The following is a 17,208-nucleotide window of genomic DNA, read 5'->3' on the forward strand; positions in this document are numbered from 1 at the left end:
ATGTACAGAAATTCTGCATTTGCACAAAATGTACCCTTTCTTCTCTCCTCAGCCCTCAGCTCCATTCCCAGCCATAAAAACAGAGGCAAAGACACATATATACTCAGAGAGACAGAGCTATATGTACAAACCAGAGCCTTCCCAGCCTTTCCCTCCTGAGTCCAGCTCCGCAGCTTGGTCTCCATTCTGGAAGGAAGGAAAAAAGGCCGTAGTCCTTCCCTTCTTCCAAAGGCCGACAATGGAATAAACAGCAGCAGCAGCAAAGGCCTTACAATCCCTGCGCATGCTGAGAAGGGGTCTTTGGGGCATCTGAAAGGAATGAAAGTGCCAAGGGAAGAGAAGCATAAAGGGACTGCTGAAGTCGGGGGGGAGGATTTGGGACCTGTTTCAGGCACCTTCCTCCTGGAACCCATTATTAGAGCCTTCCACAGCTTACTATGATACTTTAAATGACTATTTCACAGAAAATATCTCTCAGATAAGAGCCAAATTGGACATCAGCATTATTGCGGAGGCTATAAGTGAGGTGTCCATGAGTAAGATCATACTGGATCAATTTGAATCTGAGTACTGAGGATGTGGACAAGCTCCTTGTAAGTGTGAAGAGGAGAACTTGCCCTCCTGACCCTTGCCCTTTTTATATCACCTGAGATATATCATAGATACATCTCTTAGTTAGGGCTATTTTCCATCATGTTTAAAAGAAGCAGTGTTACAGCTGTTTATGGAAAAGCCCTCCCTAGATCCCTTGGAGATGAACAATTACAGACCGGTCTCCCGTCTTCCATTTCTAACCAACATAATTTTGAGGATAGTTGCTCTTCATCTCCAAGCGGTCTTGGATGAAACAGATTATCTGGACGCATTTCAAACTGGCTTCAGGATGGGATACGGAGTCGAAACTGTTATGGTTGCCTTAGTAAATGATCTTTGCTTCAAGGGGGGGGATGTAACTTACCAAACTTTAAGGTGTATTATTATGCAGCTTGTCTCAAATGGTTAGAAGAATGGTTCAAATTAGAAAACAAGAATTTATTGAATATAGAAAAAGCTAACCTGAATCTTGGTATACATGTGTATATGTGCTATACAAAACCAAAATATAATAATGCTTTTAACCATCATGTTATAAGAAGATCATTGCTTAAAGTATGGTATAAAATGAGACATCAGTTTTGGGTGTAATTGCAAGAGGCCTATTACAATAGAACAAAGGACAAAGATACTCCATGGCTAAGATATGGAGATTTAATAAATAAAACACCAGAAGGAAAATACAATATGAAATCTATGGAAGAACTTAATGAAAGAGGAAACATGAAGGACTGGTTTTTATACAACCAATTAAACAATCGTTTTAAGGCAGACAATAAAGCTCCTGAGTTAACGATGGATAACAATGAAATAGATAAAATTATGATGGACAAAAAAGGTAAACACATATCAAATATTATAAGTTATTAAAAGAAAGAGATCTAGAAGATGAAATTATTAAAGACAGCATGGTAAGATGGGCACGTGATATAAATAAAACTATAACTATAGAGGAATGGGGGAAATCATGGAAAGGAACAAATAAATTCACTCTGTGCCAAAACTATAAAGAAAATGATATCAAAATGTTATACAGGTGGTATCTAACCCCCCCAAAAACCCACCAGATATACAAAGCTGGCAATACTAAGTGCTGGAAATGCGGGGAACCCGAGGGAAGCTTCTTTCATATTGGTGGACATGCATTAAAGCTAAAGGATTCTGGCAAAGGATTCATGGAAGCATCTAAAACATTCTGGATATAAATATTTCCTTTGAACCCAATTTATTTTTACTAAACATGACACACAACATAAAGTCAGCAAAATACAATAGCATTATTTTATATATGGTCTCATGTGCAAGGATCTTATTTGCTCAAGTTTGGAAATCTGCAATTAATCCTTCTATCGAAGATTGGTTGATTAAGATATATGAAGCTAGAAATGTGGACATAGTATCTGCCTTACTAAGAGGGAAATCAAAGGAATATTTAGAAATGGAATGGAGTTGTCTTAAACATTTGAAGAAAAAAGTGATAACATTCCGTTAAATTAATAGTTAATGTTTGGTCGATATTTGGTAATTTAAATACTATCATAGGAATACCTCAGTGTAATAAACATTTTTCAAAATATAAAAAGGAAAACCCACATCATTGTTGTGGGGAGCGCCACACACCGAGTTGCTATAGCCACATTCTGTGCTGCTCCTGGCCTGGTGAGCGATTGACAGTTCGAGGGTGGCGACACGCTCCAACGCTGCAGTGGGAAAAGGAAGTGTTTAGACTTTGCTTGTTGTTTCTTGCTCCCTTCACCCTTAATAATAAGTTTTATTTATAAACCGCTTTTCCGCAGTGATCAAAGCAGTGTACAGGTAAAAATTGCAATGACAGAGTAGATAATACAGAATAAAAATTGCAATACATAAATAAAACTGCAATAAAAACATTACAGTTATACAAATTAAAACCATTACATCAAATCCAAGATAGCTGAGTGCAGTCGATAGTACAATACATATAGGGGGGAGTCACATGATATCAAGGAACTTTGGGGAAGGCTTGCCAAAACAAGAAGGTCTTGAGTCTCTTTTTAAAGCGATCCAGGGAGGTGGTGGAGTGGAGCTCATTGGGAAGGGTGTTCCAGATCCTAGGGGCCGAGATGGAAAAGGCCCTTTGCGAGGTTGACACATATCTCTCCATCGGGATCCTCAGCAAATTCTTCCCGGCTGACCTGAGCGTACAGGGCAGATTATATGGGGAGAAGTGGTCCTCCAAGTACCCTGGGCCCAAGCCATTTAGGGCTTTATAGGTAATAACCAACACCTTGTATTGAGCCCGGAAGCAGACAGGCAACCAATGAAGATCTTTCAAGATAGGTGTTATATGGTCTGACCTGGAACCTCCAGTGACCAACCTAGCTGCCATATTTTGCACTAATTGAAGCTTCCGGGTTTGGTACAAGGGTTGCCCCATGTAGAGCGCATTGCAGAAGTCTAATCGAGAGGTTACCAGAGCATGTACTACAGTTTCGAGGTCCCTCTGGTCCAGATAGGGGCGCAGTTGGCGTATCAGCCGAAGCTGATAACAAGCGCTCCTGACCGTCGCATCCACCTGAGATGACAGGTGGAGCGACAAGTCCAGGAGCACACCCAAATTGCGAACTGAGTCCTTCAAGGGGAGCATGACCCCATTCAGGACAGGGTGGCAAATCTCACTACCTGGACCCGGGGAACCTATCACCAGTACTTCCGTTTTCTCTGGATTCAGACTGAGTTTGTTTTCCCTTATCCAGCCCATTACCGACTCCAAGCAGGCATCCAGAGGAGAGATGCCATCCCTAGTAACTGCATCAGTCGGAGACACAGAGAAGCAGATCTGGGTGTCATCAGAGTACTGATAACACCGCGCCCCATCTCTCTGGATGATCTCTCCCAGCAGTTTCATGTAAATGTTGAATAGCATGGGGGACAGAATGGCTCCTTGAGGGACACCAGATGTAAGCGCCCTCTTATTGGAGCACACGTCCCCCAGCCGCACCATCTGGAATCTACGCGAGAGGTAGGAATGGAACCACTGGAGCGCAGTGCCCCTGATTCCCAACTCCCCCAGGCGTTCCAGAAGGATACCATGGTTGATGGTATCGAAAGCCGCTGAGATGTCCAAAGGCACTAACAGGGACACGCTTCCCCTATCCATGCTCAGACAGAGATCATCGACTAAGGCAACCATGGCAGTCTCAACTCCATAGCCCGCCCAGAAGCCGGTTTGAAATTGGTCTAGAAAATCCGTTTCATCCAAGATCGTTTGGAGTTGGAAGGCAACCCCCCTCTCGATCACCTTACCCAAAAAAGGCAGCAGCGAGACCAGCCGATAGTTATTATAAATCAGGGGGTCTAAGGAGGGTTTTTTAAGTAGAGGTTTTACAACTGCTAATTTCAATTGTGATGGAAATCGTCCCTCTCTTAGAGATGTATTGATTATGCGGTGCAGCATAGATGTCACCACCGTTGCCCCCTGAGCTGCCAGCCATGAGGGGCAGGGATCGAGAGAGCATGTTGTCTTCCTGACACTTCTAAGAATCTTGTCCACATCCTCGGTACTAACAAACTCGAAATGATCCAGTTTAACGGAGTCCACGGAAGCTCCGGACACCTCTCTTATAGCATCTGAAAAAATACTGGCGTCAAGATCAGCCCTTATCCGAGATATTTTGTCCGCGAAGAAGTTGTTAAATTTGTCACAGCAGGCTTTGGATGGCTCTAAGATAGGGTTCAGGGAGGGGGGCAGATGAGTTAGCTCCCTCACTACCCTGAACAGCTCTGCCGGATGCGACTCCACGGACACAATACGTTTCTAGTTTTTTGTGGTGTGGCTCCAAGTCATTGTCGACTTCTGGGGAGTCTCTCCTGGGGTTTCCTTGGCAAGAGTTGTTCAGAAGAGGTTTGCCATTGCCTTCCCTGACGCTGAGAGAGTGTGACTTCTTGCCCAAGGGACCCAGCTGGTTTCATGGAGGAGTGGGGCACTGGACCCTGGCCTCCGTAGTTACAACCCAACACTCAAACCACTGCACCACACTGCCTGCCATTCCCATGTCCAACCTGTGAAATAACATCCAGTGAATTATAAAAGGATTTCCCTTAACCTACACTGGGACCAGTTAAGGAACCTTATTTCTGCTTCTTTACTGATCTTCCCAAGCATCAACTGAGCCAAGACACGTGTAAAAGGAGCATTGAGTAGTAGATACTCCAAGGAGGTATTTATTATAGATATCAAAATATAACTAAAATATAAGTCATACAAGATATTAAGAATCTTGCAGGTACAATATTTGTAAGTATATAATGTTCAATTCATACAAGTTATTAAAACAATAAATAAACCTAAGCGTCCAATTCTGAGACTAACTTCCAAGATCCGCTCTTTAACTCTCTCTCTCGATCTCCAACCGACACAATTCCCCCAACTGTCTCTTGGTCTCTCAGGCCTTATATCTCCTTCTCAGGGAAGCTTCCAGAAGGACCTTTATCTTGCTCTCTGATTGGTCAAGTGAGCCTTCCGTTGCAGTGATGTCATTCTGCATTTGCATAAACCTCCCTTTACTGCCTGAAGAAGACCTCCATTGACTGGAGCCCAGTCATTACACAAACACTTCAAGGGTTTGTGCCTAATGACGACTAAACCGCTTCTAAACTGCGTCCAAACCGCTCCTAGTCTCCTGGACGCTCAGAAACGCCTCGCAAACGAAGCCAGAAGCGGTGTACCATAAGCGGAGAGACAAGACGCGCGGCTTAAGGAAACCTAGAGCGTCCAGCAACAGCGTCATCTCTTTGCCTGGAGCCATTGCAGTGGAATTTTCATCCTTGGAGCCAAATGGGGCAGAGGAGCCTGTCCTTCTTGCTGAGAAGAAACAACAGATTGAACAGCAACCATGCCCTCCAGACTTTCTGACCAAAGAATGCCTTTCAACAGCCCATACTGTTATCTCAGTGTATGAACTCGTAAACAAAAAACTGGGAATCAACTGAAGTGTCTTAAACTCCCCTTTGATAACTTTATACCAAAAGCTCCAGCTCTATAAGAAAGCTTGGCTCAATCCAGCAGCACAGGACCCAGAAAGGAAGGAAAGCTGGGCTGCAAAGAGAACAGAATCCATGATCCTAGGAGCAGTTCAGCAGCTGTTTCAAAGGAGCTGGGAAAGGAAAACGCAAGAGGACTCTGCAAGCACACCAAGCCATGCTGCAAATGGCCTAGGATTGATCAAGCAATGGCAGATGGAGTTCCTATAGAGCTATTAGACTTTCTGTGAGCCAGCTTCTACATAGACACCCCTATAGCATTGATATGCTTGCTGTGGAGTGGCTTCCCAGTATATTTGCACATAAGAGTATTGTGCTAACATTGGAACCGTCTTCAATTCCTCTTCCGTTGGTGAAAATGAAGGGTCTTTTGACCAACTTTCAAATAATACCCAGGTGAGTTTAAAGTGATAGTACGACTTCCCCTCACACTTCCGCTGTTATGAGGCCAACGTCTAAGGCACTTTTAAAACAGAGAAGACACATCCACTAGAACATAATGGAGTCAATGAGCGCTAGCTGTGAAGACAAAGAAAGAGAAGGAATTTTGGGGCGATCTATTCTGCCTCCTTTGGATTCTACTATTCTTTCAGAAGGGATTTTTCTTTTTTAATTTCCTGTCTGATTTTAACTCTTAAGGTTTCTCCTTTTTCTCTGGCAGCAATGAAGATTGGGGCTAGATCTATTGCCGATATTGCTGTTGATTGCTTTGAGGACGCCCTCATTTAGTTATAGTGTTGTTGTCTATATTTTAACCGAATTGAATTTTAAACCTTTTACATGCAAGATTATTATGTAATTTACTTGTGTTGTACTTTTATTATGCTGTTCCTACAGCTGTATTGTATTTTAACATTTTGTATGCAAATGGCCTTTGGTCTAAGTATTAATAACTGATTGATTGCTAATGTTCTAATTGCAAGGCTTAATTGATTTGTGGCTTCAACTGGCAAAGATTGCAGGGGAATCACTCTCTACTCTGCATCCTCCATCTGGCTAGAAACAAGGAGGCTAAATTACATCTTCTTCATCCTGTCTCTCTAAGGAAGTGGAAAAGAATATTCTTCTCAGTTCCCAATGATCCGGGAAGAGCCAGTTAAAAATGTCAGTCTTCATTTCCACACAGGAAAATATATTGTGAATATCTGAATGTCAAGCTGAAGGCAACTGTGGTTGGTACTTTATGCATTAGGCTGAATGGCATTGCTAGAGGCCCTGCCCCAGGAGCTAGGATTCAGCTCCCAAACCTCAGGTCCTGGGAGGATTCAGGGAGAGCTTATGGGAGCCAATGGGGAACGTTGCCTTCTCCTCCTGGTTGCTTTCCTGCACTCTTTTGTCAGGCTTGAAGACAACACAAGGTCAGTTCATGTAGTAATTCTGAAGGAAGAAGAGAGTTCAACTGAAAATCAACTCTAGGATGGGATGGGTTGGGAAAGAAGGACTCAGGCTCTTAGACTTTTCCTGACCGCTTTTAAGTTCCCAGTGAGAGTGGGTTTGTTCTTCATTGGAATCCTATTCTTGGAGGTTTACAGACAAGAGAGTCTTCTCAAAGACTAAGGGTTTTTCCCCCAAATCCCTCTGCTTCTCCCTCCCAGAGAACATGGCTTCCCTTTGACATCTAGCTATGATGCTGAGTACTACACAAAGATCTCCCCATCTCCCTTCTTGAAATGGTTCTGTTTCTGGAGGGAGAAAACCAACCCTTCTTTCCACAAAGTTGTGGCCAGCCTTGCTCCAAGATGCCATGACAGTCCCTGGTGTAGAGAGGCCTGTGGGGAGGATGGCATGGACCCACGGAGGGTGGGTTTCCCCACTGTCTCTTGGCTAAAGAGAGCCTCCATGTCGAGAGGCAGGCAGCCGTTTCCTTCTGAATCCCAGCTGCCCAGGAGGAGAGCAACCTCAGCAGAGGAAGGCTCTCCCTTTGGAGCAATGGAAAGGCATTTCTTGGCCTGGCTCTTCCTGGGAAAAGGAGACGGGGCTCGCTGGACTTTTTCTGGACCCTTGGCTTATTTGGCTGTTTAGTAGGGCTAGCGCAAGGTGAGCTTATGGCAGAAGGAGGAGAACCGGCTTATGATGTTCTTCAGATGCAAAAAAGAAAGACTGGTTTGTCCTCAGAAACCCACCTTCGGATGGGAAAGGAGACAGAGCAAAGAGGCTGTTCTGTACTTTCCAGTCCCCAAAGGCTGGCTCTTGCATGTGAGGATGAGCTAACCACAATCCATGTGGGATTTGCAGCATAGAGAGAGGCATTTAGAAATCCAAGCCAGAGAGACCTAGTGCTTCCCAAACTACATATCCGACCATTTCATAGCATGTAAGCATTAAAATTCAAAAAAGAAATAGTGCTGTAACAGTGTAGTGTGAAAGAACTCTTTGATTCCACTTTATCTGTTTAGACTACATCTTACGGGATCCTAGGATTTGTAGTGTAGTCGGCACTAGGACCTTCTTGCAGAAAACTCCAAGTATCCCTTCCAAATGTGCAAAGCCTGAGGGATTCTCTACAGTGTTGTCATATCAGTTAAAGTAGAATCCTTGTGGTGTAATTCTCTGGGCATCAGACCAAAGGAACCATTTAATAGGACCTGTTGAAATCCACATTCCTGTTGGAGTACTCTGCAAACACAGCCAATGACCTCAAGCGGCTGAGAGGTCTGTCCCTTTCTCTTCCTGCCAGACCCTGAAACCAATCCTGGCCAGCTCCATCAGGGCTAGCCTGGAAGAAGAGACTCCTCCCTCCATAACTGTCATCTTCCGGCCTGCAAGGGAGTTGACCAGGCAGGCCCAACTCCATCAGAGCTAGCCTGGAAGAAGAGAGTCATCCCTCCATAGCTGCCATCCTCCAGCCTGCGAGGGAGTTGACCTGGCAGGCCCAGCTCCATCACGGCTAACCTGAAGGAAGAGAATCCTCCATCCATAACTGCCATCTTCCGGTGTGAGAGGGAGTTGACCAGGCAGGCCCAGCTCCATCAGGGCTAGCCTGAAGAAGAAGAGTCCTCCCTCCAGTCCATCTGCCTTGGTCCAGGCCTCAGAGGGAGAGAAGAACCACTGGACCTCATCCCCTTTCCCTCCACCATTCCCTTCTCCTTTTGTGTTGTGTCTTTTAGATTGTAAGCCTGAAGGCAGGGAAGAGTCTAATTAAAAATAATAATTGTAAGCTTCTCTGATAGCTTTTAGGGCTGAAGGACGGGGTATAAATACCATAAATAAATAAATAAGGTGCCCTCAAGGTTTTGTCCAAGCGGCTCTCAGCCCCTTGCAGACTGTCCCTTCCCTGAGTCTTGCTCTCCTGGAGGCTCAGAGGGGATTCTGGGGGGCCTGGGCACCTCCTCTTCTTAGGGACCCTGAGCCCCAAGTTCAGCTGACAAACGGTAATTTGCCCACGATGAACCCACCTCCCCCCCTCTGTCCTGGCACATGCCTTAGGAAACCTCTTCCATGGAAATTAGGGAGCTCCTAATCTTAGTGGAAATGGGAACCTCTGGAATTTTTCTCTTTTTCCCAGCTGGAAAGCAAGGCATCGTTGGAAATCTCTTCCAAGGACAAGAGGTATTTGTTTGTCATTTTGTTGTTGTTGTTGTGTGCCTTCTCGGTGTTGCCAACGTATGGCAACCCTAAGGTGAACCTATCACACGGTTTTCTTGACAACATTTGTTCAGAGCGGGTTTGCTCTTGTCTTCCTCTGAGGCTGAGAGAGTGTGACTTGCCCAAGGCTAGCCAATGAGTTTCTATGGCAAAGTGAGGACTTGAACCTAGGTCTCCCAGAGTCCATTCCACCATGCTGGCACATTGCTCCTTACTATTAAATACTAAGGCATTCTACATCTATGGGCTGTTCTGTGCCACAGAGGTGACACCGGTTTCTGTCCTGGGCCCAGAGCTTTTCAACATCTTTATCAAGGACTTGGATGAAGGAACAGAGAGCCTGCTTCTCAAATTGACAGATGAGGCCAAATTAGGAGGAGTAGCTAATACCCCAGAGGAGAGGATCAATATCCATAGTAACCTTAATAGATTAGAAAGCTGGGCCGAAATGAACAAAATCAATTTCAGCAGGGAGAAATGTAAGGCACTGCATTTAGGGAGAAGAAATGCCATGCACAGATATAGGACACTGGTTTGGTCAGGCCTCACCTGGCATAATCCTGTGTCCAGTTCTGGGCACTACAATTCGAAAAGGATGTTGAGAAGCTGGAGTGTGTTCAGATGAGGGCAACCAAAATGGTGAAGGGTCTTGAAACCATAAAACCCTATGAGAAGAGACTTAGGGAGCTGGGTATGTTTAGCCTGGATGAGAGAGACAGTTAAGAGGGGATATGAAAGCCCTGTTGAACATATTTGAACGTCATATTGAGGAGGGAGCAAGCTTGTTTTCTGTTCCTCCAGAGAACAGCAAAATGGAGAAATGGATGCAAACTCCAGGAAAAAAGCTTCCAGCTCAAAATGAGAAAGAACTTCCTGACAGTAATTCCCTGAAGTCACCATGTTGGGGGCAGCGAAAGTGTGGGTTGAAGGCTGCAGAAAGTGGTGGCATGTGGGGGGCTTGGAGGGGGGGTTTTTTTGAGGAGGAGGAGGATTTGGGTGAAGAAAAAAAAAGGGTCTCCTATTCCCACCCTGATTTGCTGAGGGAGGGGGGTGTCCTGATGCACAAACATATTCCCCCACATTTGACTGCAAAGCTCCCCCATCTCTGCCTCCCTCCCAGCCCAATGCTATTCCAACACAAGAAGAGAGATGACAGGGGTTTAATTCCTTTGAAAATGTTCAAGGATTTGTCCATGGAGAAGAACATTCAGTACTGGAAACCAGTGGAAACCAGAGACGCCTTTACAATGGGGCAAAAAGGAAAAACATACTAGTGCTCCAACAGAAAAAGAGGAGGTTGCTTGTATTGATTTTATGGGAACTTGTCTTCCTTCCTTCCTTTCTTCCTTCCTGCCCCATCTTTACCTGGGATCTTCTTTCAGGGCCAAAGGAGAGCTTTTCAGAAAGAAAGAAAGAATTATTATTGTTATTATTATTATTATTATTTCTTATCTGCATCTCTCCATGGATGGAGGCAGGGAACAATGACAGACCAAACAATACACAATATCAGTTAAGAAGACAACTTCAGTTCAAACATCCATCCATCGAAAAGAAAAAGGAGACACAGATGTATTAAACCATCCACCTTTTAAACTGATCAAAGTTTACAGTTTTAGAAAACTGCCAGGACAGGCCTGCTGCTGAAAGAGACCAGTTTTCAATGACATTTTAAGAATTAATTATAAATTAATGAAGAACGAAGGAAGGAAAGAGAGATCAGAAACACACACCTCCCTTTTAGGGTCTCCTTTCCTTTTTGGGGGGAGGGTGTTATTGGGGGGAAACTAAACCAAGTTGGGGAGGACTAGGTCCAAATAGGTTTATTGCTCCCCAAGTGAAGATGAAACAAGTAATGACAAGGTAATGCTATGTAATGAGAAGAAAAGGTCTATGTACAAAGAGCAATTATAATATACAAATCAGCTTCAATTTACCTAGTCTGAATAACATACTGATATCATGCAGAATAACATCTAAAAAATGATAATGTAGGAGCTAACTTCAGTTTATTACTATGAATAACCTACTAATCTAGGTAATACAGAATAATATCTACAAAAAATAATATAAACAAGGGCAATTGTGAGTACAGGTACACAAAGGCTTCAGTACAATGACATACACATCGATAAGAATGGACTAAAACAAAACAACAAAAGGAACAATTACAAGACACAAACTGCCTCCAATATCTCTGCTCCAGGTGACCTGCTAAAATAGATGAACTGAAACTAAATAAGTGGCATTATCCCTGTCTTTGCGAATTAATGGAGGACCTTTCAAGACAAAAGGTCTTCCTCAGCCACAATGGAGAGGCTGTCATCTGAGATACTCTAGTTCTTCCTCCTTCAAAAAATGTGCCAGGTACGTCTTTTGCAGCCAGTCTTCCTGTTCTCTCCTGCAGGAAACCTGTCCTGGTTTTGGGATCTTCTGGGGAGGCCCTGGTTGCTGTCCCACGGACCTCTCAGGTGCATTTGGGGGGGAGGCAGGAGAGGGCTGCTTGGGGGCTGCTCTCAGGATTTGGGACCCCTTCTTATTCTTGCCATTTTCATTAATCCCTCCCCTTTTCAATGTAAATCCTTTGTATATATTTCCCCAGATATTGCCATTTCTTTCCTACAATACATAGTAATCTTCATTATAATATTGGCGCTTATAATATCATCTCCCCTCCGTCTATGGGGTTGCAAAGGGTGGGGGCTTCCTTTCCTGGGGAGGGCATGATCTAGATCTTCCCTGTCTATGGGGCTTGCAGAAGAAGGCTCCAGGCAGAGGGGATGGTGGCCCAATATAGGCACCCTAACGTTTTCCCAAATGAGCACATTCTCCGTCTCTCTGTCCAGAGGCAGAGCCCCTTTCCCCCAAATGGCTACCGAGGGATTCCTATCTAGATGCCCCCTTTATGCCTTCTCTTTCCTTGGCACTTTCCTTCCTTTAACCTCCATCCCTTCAAGGAAGGGATCTTTCAGGCAAAGAACTAACAATGGCTTTCATGCCCTTTCTGTATGTTCCCAGGAGGAGGACCATTGATCTCTCTGCTGGCCCTCCTCTGCAGGGTTGTTGTGAAGGGTAAGTAAAGGATGTGTGTGTGTGTGTGTGTGTGTGGGGGGTAATCCAGATCCTGTAGGCCTCTAAGCCTAGTTGCCAGGGGGATGTCCCTCTCCCCAGAAGGGGATTTGAGCTCCCTCCGTCTGCCAGCTCTTGGCTTTGGCCTAAATCTGGGCTCTTCTCTGCCCCACAGACAGAGTCCCCTTCCCCCAGAGAAAACCCCTTCCCCCCAGAAAACTGTTGTTTCCAATGCTATTGAAGCCTATGCTGTCTGATGCTTTTTTTTTGTCACAAAAGTCTTTTGACTGGGAGCCTCCCCTCTTCTGAACCCCATCCCAGCCCCCCAGAGATGAAGAGGGTGCCCCATTGGAAGACCAAAGAAAGGGGCTTGCCAGTCCTCATCTCCTCCCAAATGAAGAGGAAGGGAGGAGGGTCTGTCCTCTGCCCTACTTTCCAGGACAGAGGGGCTCCTCAAAGCCCCCTTTTCATCTGAATGACCCTGCCCCCTCCCCCCATGGCCATGTCTCTCCTCAAGGGCCCCCTGCCCCCTTTTCTCATACACTTTCATACACTTTCTTCCCTTGAGGAGACTTGGAGGATGTGTTTGCCTCTGTTCTTCTTATGGCTGGGAACTGAGTTGAGGACTGAGAAGAGAAGAAAGTGTGTTTTGTCCAAATTCAGAACTTCTGTGCATCAAAGAGTCCAACGTGTTGAAACAACAAATAATTTTATTGAGAACACATAATCAGAAATCCAGCATTTAAGCCAGAATCGCCCTCCCCAAGCCAAAGAAAACATTGAAACCCCAAAACCTAAAATCCCACCCTCTTCCAAACCTAGCCCCCACCTCCCATTCCCAGAGACTATGCCCCACAGTTAACCAGCCCCCCTTTGCCATTCTCAGAAACTAACTCCTTTCTCTTAATCATTCCCATAACTATTCTAGCCAGCTGTAAAACATCCCAGCCCCCCCCCCCCCCCCCCCACATCTAGGTAAGCTATACCACAAATCATAATCCCCAGCCAAGTTTATAATCCAAAACAGTTATCTATATTACAGTGCACCTGCTTCATATGCGGCATTCAGTATATGGTGAAAGCCACATGGGAGCACAAGTGGCGGGGCGTCTCATTCGGATGATGGAGGTGCGGGCCCATGGCGCATGGGCGCCATGGCACCACCAGATGCACAAGCCCCATTCACTTGAATAGGGCTGCATGTGCGGTATTTTGCTTATCTGGGGGGGGGGGGGGGGGTGTTCCGGAACGGATCTCCCACCTAAGCCAAGGGCAGAATGTAAAGACAATTAAAACCTAAACTTAACAAAATGTAACTTTAAAAGATAAACAGACATATGCACAGATAAACCACAGACATACGGACAGACAAACATTACAATCCAAATCGTAACGGCCTTTTCACCACTGGATTGAAAATAAATTTTCTGCAATCCTTCTTGAAAAAAATATTAGTTCAATGCTGGCATTTGTTTGGCTTCTGTCCTGTGTGGATGCTCTGATGTCTCTCTAGGTGTGACTTCAGTGAAAAACCTTTCCCACAATGCTGGCATTTGTATGGCTTCTCTCCTGTGTGGACTCTCTGATGTGTCACTAAGTGTGACTTCTGAGGAAAACTTTTCTCACAATGCTGGCATTTGTATGGCTTCTCTCCAGTGTGGACTCTCTGATGTTTCACTAGGTCTGATTAAGAAGAAAAACATTTCCCACAATGCTGGCAATTGTATGGCTTCTCTCCTGTGTGGACTCTCTGATGTGTCTCTAGGTGCGCCTTTGAAGAAAAATATTTCACACAATGCTGGCATTTGTATGGCTTCTCTCCTGTGTGGACTCTCTGATGTGTCTCTAGGTGCGCCTTTGAAGAAAAACATTTCACACAATGCTGGCATTTGTATGGCTTCTCTCCTGTGTGGACTCTCTGATGTGTCTCTAGGTGCGCCTTTGAAGAAAAACATTTCACACAATGCTGGCATTTGTATGGCTTCTCTCCTGTGTGGACTCTATGATGTTTCACCAGGTCTGACTTAGAAGAAAAACATTTCCCACAATGCTGGCATTTGTATGGCTTCTCTCCTGTGTGGACTCTCTGATGTGTCACTAGGTTTGACTTTGAAGAAAAACATTTCACACAATGCCGGCATTTGTATGGCTTCTCTCCTGTGTGGACTCTCTGATGCATGTCAAGCATTGACTTGTAAGGAAAACATTTTCCACAATGCTGGCATTTATGTGACTTCTTTCCTGTGTGGACTCTCTCATGACTCAAATGTTTTTCTGTAAAGAAAGACAATGACAGATGAGACTGAAAATCAGAGTTAAGAGAGGAGGGTGTTACCCCATGATTTGCCCTCATTAACCCGTCCTTATTAGAGATTAAAGTAAGAAAGTTTATGTGAGTAACCCAAGCATGACCCTGCTACTTATGTCCCTAAATCCATGGTATGATTGTATCCTTACGTATAGGAGCTAGCAAAGAATGGGGACTGCCTTGAGGGAATCGGTGGAAGCAGGTAGTCAAAGGACTGTTGAAAAAAATATTCCATTAACCATGTGCAAAAATACTTTGATTGACAGGTGAAATCATATCCTGTGAGACTCCCATAGAGTCCTGAGTCAGAGCCCAAGGCATGATGGAAACTAACTGCAGAGGTCATTTCATGCTGTTTGGCACCAGGAGATGACTCACAACCAATATAGTATGCAGCTCACATGCAGATTGGTGTGGATTGGATTGGAGTTCTGTGTACAAGAGATGGTGAAGTTGATGGAAGTCGGAGAGGAGAGCTTGCAAATAGTTGTATCATTTTGCAACTCAAGAGAGAGAACCTCCAAGGATTTTGATGAAATCAACTGTGTCTGTCACTTATTTTTCACTGTGGAAAGTGGTCAGTGCATTGCCAATATCTATATCTGGATATCTGCTTCTGTACTCTGCTATGTTATTATTGTGCTGCATCTGGCAGTATCACCCTCAGATTGTGCTGTATATTGGTTTTTCAACGCGACTGGAATTCAGAGCCAAGATGCACCTGAGAGCCAGTGTGCTAATCCTTTGTCTGTGATATTTGCACCAAGCACCCATTGCATTGAATTTGGTTTCAGACCATTCTTCCCCCCAGGAAACATTCTGAAGCGATTTAATCCTTGTTGAACACTCAGTTTCTTCCCCCAAGCAACAATTACAGTATAAATATCTGTCCTGGATGGCTGTTCTTTGATGTCAGTCCAATTACAGACAGACAGTCTGTCTGTTTACATGGCTGAGCACCTCAATGCACTCGCCAACCCCACTTGTTGCAGGAGCTCCTGACTTCTCTTCCCATTTTGAACCCTCAGCAATTGGAATCCAGATCTGCCTAGGTAAAGTATTACCATTATGAAAGTCTTACATCTCTTGACCACTCCCACCTGATATCTAGTTGTTGTCCATGTGTGAACCCTTATGTGTCTGTGTGTTTTGCTTTTCCCCTGAATAAAACAAAAAACCTATTTCAAATGCCTTTGGAGTTCTGTGTGCTTCTGGGCCTGGTATAGTTGGGCTTGAATCCCGAGGTCACTATTGCCCCAACCAAACTATATCTCTCTTTTCAGCTAAGTACCAAATTCCCCTAAAAGCATCACACTTGCAAGTGCCCTTCCCAAACTCCAGCATTTTGGATAACAAAGGGCCTCTGGAATCAACCATGGAGCTAAACAAACTCAGGTTGGAGAAAAACATTAGAGAAAAAGGAATTTTTGTGTCACCTTTCCTCTCTTCATAGACATTGCTTGATAACTGCTATATGGAGCCCCTTAATATCCCTGAAAACAAGGGCCTGAGCCATGTTCTCACCAGTTCACTCAATCCAGTTCTTAAAATCTGTCAGGTTGGTGGCTGCCTCCCAATCCCCAAAGCCCCTCTCCTGGCCCTTCCCAGAGGTCCCTTCCTCTCCACACAAAGCTAGGCGATTCTGGCTTTGCTCCTGCCTTCTCCTCCTGGCTCCCAGATGCCTGATCCCCTTCCTTTTCTCCCTCCGCTCCCCAACCTTCCCTCTTGCCATCTGCACTGCTTCAGTATTTCACCTTCAGCATCTCTTCCCTGCCTTTTTATTTTTCACATTCCTTCCATTTCTCTATCACAGACAGAAAAACACCCACAGAGAGTGTGTGATGCATAAAAGGGACACTTTGAGGCCCATTTGTTGAGAAAGGCAGTATAATCAATATACAAATAATTCATTGGGAAAGGCAGAGCAAATGGGTTTGGGACCTGGACTCCAATTTTGGTGAGGGTCAAGTGCCAGAGAGTAGCCATAAAACAGCCTTAAGACATCTCTAAGGAGTTTATCGAACATGAGGAATTTCTCTTAATTTCGAATGAAAAGAAAGTAGGGCCAGAACGCATTCACATCAAGTTGCTAGTTTAGCGCAATTATGTGAATGTGTATTGTGTTCGAACTGGCTCCCCCTTGCCCGAAAATAGCATGCCATGGCCCGAATTTGCATGTGGCAGTCTATCACGCAATAACGTGAAACCACATGATTGCATTCAGATTGCCATCAGAATATACTTCCAATTCCCCTTGTCTGATAAACTCCTAAGACAGGGATGGACTACTGTTGTTGATGGGGGAGGTGGTCATATTGGACCCCAGGGGATCTCAGGGCACCTCCACATGGTATTTCCTTGAGGGGGGGGAATAAATAATATTTTGCCCCTCAATATCCGATAGCATTCCTTTGGGGAAGTGGTATCCATTTTGCCACTGTTCTATGAGCCACTGCAGGGCCAAGGCATGCATTTTACCCAAGAAGCCTCTCCAGACTCTCAAAAGGCGGGAATAGGGGCCAAAAAAGCAAGGAAACTTGGTCAGGGATAGCCTAAGGAGCATTTGGAGCCAAAAAGCAATTCTCTCCATGGTTCCTTCCAATAAAATCTTAGAATTGACAGTTTAAATT

The sequence above is a fragment of the Sceloporus occidentalis genome, unplaced genomic scaffold (assembly GCF_023333645.1).
Source record: "Sceloporus occidentalis isolate IW3139 unplaced genomic scaffold, rSceOcc1.0.p SCAF_114, whole genome shotgun sequence".
Lineage (NCBI taxonomy): Eukaryota > Metazoa > Chordata > Lepidosauria > Squamata > Phrynosomatidae > Sceloporus > Sceloporus occidentalis.